Below are 8,923 nucleotides of genomic sequence, written 5' to 3' on the forward strand. Positions count from 1 at the left end.
TCCAGTTTACCCAGCCCCATTTTTACATTTGAATTCCCTGCAGACTCTAGGCCTTTCCACCACTTCTGACAGGGCATACAGAAACTGGGCTAAAGGAAACTGTGATTTGAGGAGCAAGCACAAGATCTAGAGCCTGAAGAGCTGGGGTTGAAGCCTGGCATCTTCCCTCATCTTGACCTTAGACAAATTGCTTGGCCTCTCTGAGCATGTATTTTCTTTTTGAATAACAGAGGTGATATAACCCTCTTTTCTACCCAGTAAGGTTGTTGTGAAGATTCAAATAAAAACATGAATGCCAAAATACCTTATAATCAGGAAAATGCTCCCGACAGTGAAAGTATAAGAAGCCCATCTCCTCTTCTTTCCTGAGAAGTAAAAAACTATCTTGGTAATTCAAATAGGCCCACAGTGGTGGCAATGTGTCCATCCTATTCTATGGAATTTGTCTAGTCCCAATATAGGAAATAGGAAGCTGGAGGTGACAGGCTGAAAGAAGGTCTGGGAATGTCCTACTTGCATCTCTGAGTTTCCACTGATCACTGAAAACTATGGATGGGGACAATAGTAATAATGACAGGAGTAAGAAGGGCTAGCAGTTGCTGAGCACTTCCTACATGTCATGTCCAGGGCTAAGGACTTTATAAACATTATCTCAAGGAGTCTTCATAAACTCCTATGAGATGGGCATTGTTATTATTCTAATTTTATGGATGAGGAAACAGGTTCACAGAGGTTCACACAGCTGGTAAGTGGCAGAGCTGGGACATAAGCCCAGGCAGCTTCATTGTTTATCTTTGAGAATTTTCTTTGTTGTGTTTTTACTGAGTTTTACCCTTGGCCAAAGACATCTTGTCAAACTGAGAGACATGAGGCTTTAATTACAAACATCAGTGGAAATAATTTTAATAAATTTGATTTCATTTTAATTAATTAAACCATGTTCTGGAACTTGAAGGTATTTTTAAACTTAGGGGGTATGTATTAGTTTCTCATTGGTGCTATAACAAATTACCATAAACTTGGTGGCTTAAAACAATCCAAATTTATTCTCTTCTGTGGTCAGAAGTCTTACCAGGGTCTTACCAGGCTAACATCGAGGTATTGGTAGAGCTACATCCTGGCTAGAGATTCTAGGGGAGCCCTATTTCTTTACTGTCTCCAGCTTCTAGAGGCTTCCCAAATTCCTTAGCTCATGGTCATTTTCAAAGCACATCTCTCCAACTTCTTTCTTCAGTTGTCACATCTCCTTTCCCTTGCATTTGACCCTCTTGCCTGCCTCTTGAAAGTACCCTTTGATTACATAGGGCCCATCTGGTTAATCTCAGATAATTTCCTCTCTAAAAACCCTTAACCTAATCACACCTGTAAAATGTTTTTTGCTGTGTGAGGTAACCTATTCATGGGTTCTGGAGATTGGGACGTGGCCATCTTTGAGGGGAGAGGCATTATTCTGTTTACTACAATGTGTGTCAGGGCAATAGTGTGTAATGAAAAGAAGACAAATAATGAAATTACTGTCCCAGTGTTAAATTCCAAAATCAGCATGGTATGAATGGGAGCACTACTCAGCAAAAGACTCCGACAGAGCTGTTTCTCTGGACAGGGTTCTGGCAGTGAAAAGGATGGTTTACAAAGAAGCACAGAGGAAGGGCAGGCACCAGAGGTTTTTAGGACCACTCAGATATGTCTAGGGCTGGAGGTATCCAGATGACTTGATGGGCACGTATGGTTTGGGTCACCATCAAAACCTGAGGCCATTATGCAATCCTACCTCACCAAGCACCTCCAGATTATGACTCAATTTCTCTGAGGGGTTTTCCTACAGGAAGAGAATATACCCATCTGGCCAATATTTAACACTCACGTTTCTCTTTGTAAACTGATGTCATGGGTCTCTTGGGAGTTAGTTGCAATGACTCAGCATTACCAGGACTGGTAAGCTCAGAGGCATGGACAAGGTTGGATTTCTGGCCCAAGGAAATGTCACCAAGGTGATGCCACCCTGGGGATGGCTCTTGAGGACTGCCAGCTGGCCTAACTCTTGTAAAGCCAGACACTGCCTTTCACGTGTACGTACTCAATTCCTGGTGACTGAGAGCAGTTGCAGTAAAGATTACTTCCAATGTTTCTAACCATGAGATTCTGACAGTTATTCACCAAGTTTAGGACAATTTTCACCCCAACTTCAATAGCCATGTTTGATAAGCAGATTATATAAAATGAAGCTTGCTAGAAAAAAACATCACAAGGAGAAATAAAATATAAAAGAGGCAGGGTGCTGTGATAGAGGGCTACAGCAGGATCTGAATTCCAGCCCTGCTGCTAAGTCTTGGTGTGATCTGGGACAAGACTCTTCTCATCTCTGAGCCTCAGTTTCCTCATATGTAAAATAGAGTCATGGTCAAAATCAGTGATTCTCATCCTACTGCACATTAGAACCACCCAGTGAACTTTTGAAGACTGTCAGTGCCCATGATTCGCTGGAGTTGAGAACCATTGTCTCTGAACGGTGGCTGAGCTCCTTTACATATCTTCTGTTCTATCATTCCATAAAATATCTGGGATTTGTCAATGAAAATCTGGCTTTGGATTTGTTGGAGGCTCCCCTCCTTGTTACTGACAAGCAAATTCAACTGGACGAGGAAATGAAAATTGAGTGTCTGCTGACTACAAAGCATTAAGCTGGATTCTTTGGGGTTCCTGACTTTACCGTGTGTCAGCTATTAGATCTACCCAAATAATTAATTATAAGTAAAACGATATGGACATTGCTTCTTTTAAAATTCATCATACCCATGTATTAAATATATAATTTCTTTAAATTCTATTTGGCTTCTTTTTCCATAAATTCAGAGCCTGTGTTATGCATCCTTTCCTATATTTCTCAGCTAGAGGGGAAGAGGTGGATCCTCTGATGCACAGCTCTAGCAGCCAAAGAAAGCTCCCTGGCTCCTCACCTGGTGGTCTTTACCTAAACCCACCTGCTCACCATGTGCTGATATTTGGAAGTGGACTGCATCACATTTCACTTTTAATATTCATTAAAATGCTTGCTATGCACCAGGCACTATTCCAAGAGTTTTATGGATGTTAACTCATTTAATCTGCAAATGATCCGATGATTCGGATATCACCATATCACCATATCACAGGTGAAGAAAGTGAGACAGAGAGCTAGTGTCACCTGTCCATGGTCACACAGCTGGTAAGTAGGGATCTGAGATCCAAACCACGACTGGTTCTAGCACTCATGTTCTTGATCACTTATAAATGGGTTCAGTGCCTTCCATGAAATGTTCTATGGCTACCAAAAATAATGTTTACAAAGAATGAATAACAACATGGAAAATATTCATGTTAAAATCTTAAGTGAAATATTTGTAAGATAAATTCTTACAGACAGCACGATGATAAAGACTGTGAAGTCCAAACAAAGCACAAATCGGGTGCCTGGACGGCTCAGTCTAAGCATCTGACTCTTGATTTTGGCTCAGGTCATGATCTCACAGTTTGTGAGTCCAAGCCCCACATCAGGCTGCACAGAACCTGCTTGGGATTCTCTCTTCCCCGCCCTACCCTTCCCTGCTTGCACATGTACTCTCTCTTTGCCTCTCTCTCTCAAAGTAAAAAAAATAAACTTAAAAACAGAACAAAACACAAATCACTAAAAAGATATATACAGTAAAGAAGACTGGAAAAAGTAAAACAGAGACTTTAAGGAAAATTGTAAAATATTAAAAATGCTTGGAAGATGGGATTATAAATTAATTTTAAATTCTTCTAATTGTATTTTTTAAATAATGATTAGGCTGTCTTATAATCTCATCCCACAGTGGCAAGTAGGTACCATGATTTTTTTTGTAAGAAAACATTAAGACTCAGCTCTGATATTGCAAAAAGTAATTTTAGGGTTAAAAAGTGGTAGATCAGTCATTTGAAATTGAAAAGATATTTCCTCATGGATATAAAAGTACCCATAATGGTTAGATTGTTTTCAAAGTAGCATTTTGAACTAGTCCAAGGCACAGTTTTAAGAACTTTATCTATATTTCCTTATTTAGTGGGCTAGGATTTGTTTCAGCCCCTTTTTATAGTGATGATTAAGTAACTTGCCTGAGTTTGCAAAGGTGGGAACAAATGCTAGACAGTGTCTCTCCTGAACCTGTGTTATAATTTAGCCACATGCTTCTCACTGCAGCATATGAGCCCAGGATAGAAGCTGAAGATTGTACATTTCCCCTGTCTTATTTCCTCCCACTACACTTTTCATTGTGAACACGCCATATTGTGCCTATGTTTCCAGCTAAATAGAGTTTGATGACTTTCCTAGGGACCCCACTTGCACTCAGAATATTGTTTTTAGAGAAAAAAAGCTGTGGATTCCATGTAAAAACTATGTATTCTTCCTTCTTCACCCTCATCTGAAGGTCATTTTGGCAAAAAGGATCTTCCTGGGTTGGATGTTATTTTCTTAGGGATGACCAGAACTGATGCCTCAGTTCTGGCAACCTCCATGAGTCTAGTTCCCTTCTTCCACCCTCAGCATACACCCGGTCCTTGCCACCTCACCTTGGGCTGTCTAAAGATGTCTTATTTAGAACCATATATTTAGAACAATATGTGGAAAAAGAAGTCATTCCTAGACTTCTTTTTTTAAAAAAAATTTTAATGTTCATTTGTTTTTGAGAGAGAGAGAAAGACAGAGCGAGCAGGGGAGGAGCAGAGAGAGAGGGAGACACAGAATCCAAAGCAGGCTCCAGGCTCTGAGCTGTCAGCACAGAGCCTGATGCAGGGCTCAAACTCCCAAGGTGTGAGATCATGACCTGAGCCTAAATTGGATGCTTAACCGACTGAGCCACCCAGAAGCACCCCCCACCCCATTCCTAGACTTCTTCTACCCTTTCAAAGGGATTGTTAGTGCTGAACCAGTGCTATTTGAGAGTTCTCTTGGTGTGCCAAGTTCAGGTAAGGAGAGAAGCCCAACCACCCACACCATCTGCGTTAGATCTGACTAAAATGACATCACTGAGATATCAAGCATTCTTAGTCTGGGTTATGGCATCATCTAAGAATGAAAAAGCCACATTAGATCATTGGCTTGGGCCTGGCATTTTATTCTGGATCTCTAAATCTTATTCTAAAAAGAGCTATTTGATTTCCATCTTGGGAATTTTTCCTTCCATTTTCAAACCAAAGAGAAGAGAGACCTTCTCTTCATCCCTGAGGTCTAGAAGTCCACTGACCCAGCTCAGGAAACAGGGAGCATAGCAGAGCTGCCTGTGAGGCTAACATGTGGTGTGCAATCCACAAAGCACCATCACTATCCTAGTGGCCTGCAATTCTCAGGGGAGCTTCCCGACAAGGTAATAGTTGACATGCTTACGGAGGGAGGACTTGGGTCCCTGGGATGTGAAGGGAGGGTAGTCACACGTCCCCCTTGTGAAAGATGCTATTAGCATCCCGCACTTGGTCCACACCTCCTGATACCAGGTCAGAGCTGAACCTATATAAAAGGTGGAAGCTTCTAACAGCACCTCAGTCCACCTGAATCCTGGGTGATCTCCAGTGCTTGAGCCAGGTAAAATGCATCTCGAGGACCAGGAGGGACTCTTGGTGCTGGTGTTTCAGGCAGAGTGTAGCCCTTGGTGGAAGCTGAGGACAGTCTTCAGAAAGACAAGGAGAAAAGAGGATTTGGATGGGAGGATTCTGTTGGAGAGGGAGGGCGGAAGGTAGGGGAAGGGAAAGAAAGATTGGTGTCTTTTTGAAACTATAAGGAATTCATTTTGAAATTATGGAGTTCTCAGGTTGAAACCTTTTTGCATATTTCTTATAATTGATTTTGGGAGATTGGGTTTAAAAATGTGATCATCATAAAGATGGAATTTCCTGAATTCATAGTTCAGTTTTAAATGTGGGGAAGTTACCTTGGGCTGGTTGAACTTGAAATGCCATATTGTTTTTCAGCCTCATTCAGTTCCTGCCAAGATGTCCTGCCAGCAGAACCAGCAGCAGTGCCAGCCCCCTCCCAAGTGCCCCCCCAAGTGCCCCCCCAAGTGCCCTCCAAAGTGCCCCCCCAAATGCCCCCCTAAGTGTCCAGCCCCTTGCCTACCTCCAGTTTCCTGCTGTGACTCCAGCTCTGGGGGCGGGGGCTGCTGCAGCTCCGGGGGCGGGGGCTGCTGCAGCTCCGGGGGTGGGGGCTGCTGCCTGAGCCACCACAGGCCCCGCCGATCTCTTCGACACCGACACCAGAGCTCTGACTGCTGTGGTGGTGGTGGTGGCCATTCTGGAGGCTCCAGCTGCTGCCACAGCTCTGGGGGCTCCAGCTGCTGCTCCGGGGGCTGCTGCTGACCCCGGGCCCCAAGGATCACTGAAGAACAGCACTGGAGGAGCCAAAGTGCCGAAGACCCACCCAGCCTGAGACTTCTCTTCCTCCATTTGGAAGAACAGAAGGCAAGGATGGAAGGGCTTCTGAAATGTTCTGGGTTTCCCTCTTCGTCCCACCCATGTCCAGTCCACGGCTGTGAGGTCTTGAGGTTTAACCTCTAACGTTCACTAGCCTGATTCCCTCTCGGACACAGATCTTTGGGGGACTTGGTGTTGGAGTCCAGTTATGAAGCTGCTTCCTCTGTACAATAAAGCTTTTTATTCCTGATGTCACGGCCTCCTGATCATGTCTTGTTCACCTCTCCCACTTACCTCCTCCATCAAGCCCTCTCCTCTGCTGTTCTCTTAAGTGCAAGTGAATACTTTACAATTCAGTTTGGGAAGAAGATTTTGGCCCTGAAGCTTCTGAGACCTCTGGGAAACAATATCACCTTTCATGCTGTGAATTAGGAAACTTTAAGCTTGTAGGGAAGAATCATGTCTGAGACAGTCACCCTGACACAAGCTTTGCATGAGGGGAGTCAGAAATGGGCTTTCAGAGTGAAGAATGGTGGTACCCAGAAAGGTCACAGTGAGATGACCTACTCTGGGTGGGTTTCCTTCAAGCGTGAGTGATAGTTTAAAGAAGACTTTATCTCCTAGGTGTGGGGGTAAGTTCGCCTAATGTGCTCATTCTGGGCTCCATTAAATAAACACCCTTTACTTTTCTGGTGATTATAAGCCCAGGTGCTCCCATCAGTTACCAGAAAGAAGAGCTTGCGGGGTGAGTTAGTTTTGGGGAGGTGAGTTTAGGAGGCAGGTATGAAAGGTCTGAGCCCATTTTCCCTGGATCCAGAAAGCCTGAGTATGGGTCTGAGCAGAGAAGCAAGAAGGATGTCCTTGTCTGCCGAAAACTGTCTCCATGTGGTCAGTGTGTGTGTGGTGAGGGGGAGAGGGGGAACAGGGGGGCTTTATAGCCACTGTGGTGAGTTTTCCATTTTCTTCAGAAATAGGCTGATTCCTTTGGGAGATACTCAGAAAGTTTACAATAGGAATGACAATCCCAAATCAGCCTTTTATAGACCAGAAAAATTACCTTTTCCTCTGATAGGAGTTAACGGTGATGGGGGAAGTAAGTTAGCACATGATGCTACAGCAAATCCATATAGCAACTTACCCACATCACTTCCAGAAGAGATCCTGTCTCCAGAGGCCTTGTTACTTCATTACTTCCTTCTCTAGTCTAATGCGACCTCACCTTTTGGGATGTCTCACCTGTACTCATCAACAGGTACCCCTGAGTACATGCAACCTGTTAATCAGGCTCTAAAGGCATGTTAAATGAAATGATATCTTTCATGACTTACCTTTTCTTGTCTGTTCCACCATGCCACACCCAGCTCACTCACCTCCAACCTATCTCTCACCACCAACTCTTGAATTCTTAGTCTTTGGTTTCCCTTTCATCTCATTTTTATGGTTGTGGATGCTTGCATTGATTAAGAAGTTCTGAAGCCAGTTGACCTCCAAATTGTCCCTGTTCTTAAAACTTAATTATTCTAAGAGCACCATTTTTCATGGACACTTTGGACCTTGGGAAAGGACTGGCCTGTCTTCCCTCCCTCTCTCCCTTCTTCCCTTCCTTCTTTCCCTCCTTCCTTCCTTCCTTCCTCACTTCCTCCCTCCCTCTCTCCCTCCTTCTTTCCTTTCCTCCCTCCCTCCCTCCCTTCCTCCCTCCCTTCCTCCCTCCCTTCCTTCCTTCCTTTTTCCATTGGCTAGTGCCCCAAGGAGAACCTACTTTCAGAAGGATTTTGGTAGGGTTAGGGAGTAAGAGGCAACGAGTCCCACAGGTTGGCTTAGGATTTTGCAATTGGGCCAGAGTTCTGCACACATTTTTCTCTTAGGCCTCCAGGGCTGTATGGGGATATGACAACCTGACTACAATCACAGCTTGTCTGGTCTTAATGGTTCCATAGCTTGGCGTGGGTTTTTCATCCTGCTTCCAGTGACAGAGCGAAATTGCCACTGGGATTCTCATAGGCATATCCCCACCATCATCTTCACTTAGTGTGCTCTGGAAGCTTCTACATGAAGCTCAGTAGGCTTTTCACATAGCCTGTGGCCTGACTTAAGGAGCAAAGACCTTTGCAAAGCAAGATAATAAAGTAAGTAAACTACCAAAACCAAGTAAATGACTACACAGAGATGGGTGTGAGAACGGGGGACTGTGTGTGTGTGTGTGTGTATGTGTGTGTGTGCATGTACTTTGCGGAAGAGGGCAAAGAGAACAGGTCCCAAAGAGAGGCCCCAGACCCCACCTCACTTGAGCCCCTATGCCTTTCCTTAGCACACACAGCCCTCCCAGCCATGGACAGTCTCTTGTTTGGAAAGTAAACACACCACAGCAATCCTGGCACCTCTGTGAAGTGACTTGAATGCCCACGTGCACCACCTACGGTGCTACCTGAGTGATGAATGTCTCTGGGATGTGAGCATCAGCTGACCATGTCTATTGGGAAATGGGCCCCTCCCAAGAGGCAGTGCCTAACTACAATCTTAT

The 8,923-nt window shown here is 44.3% G+C and overlaps 1 long non-coding RNA gene across 1 annotated transcript; it reads left to right on the top strand.

Moving 5' to 3' along the window:
- Window positions 1-5,396: 5,396 nt before the first annotated feature.
- LOC122481199 lies at window positions 5,397-6,652 on the top strand. Its single transcript, XR_006296782.1, has 2 exons — window positions 5,397-5,578; window positions 5,965-6,652. It is a non-coding gene; the product is annotated as an uncharacterized LOC122481199 (long non-coding RNA).
- Window positions 6,653-8,923: the final 2,271 nt, after the last annotated feature.

This window comes from Prionailurus bengalensis, chromosome C1 (assembly GCF_016509475.1).
Source record: "Prionailurus bengalensis isolate Pbe53 chromosome C1, Fcat_Pben_1.1_paternal_pri, whole genome shotgun sequence".
Taxonomy (NCBI): Eukaryota; Metazoa; Chordata; class Mammalia; order Carnivora; family Felidae; genus Prionailurus; species Prionailurus bengalensis.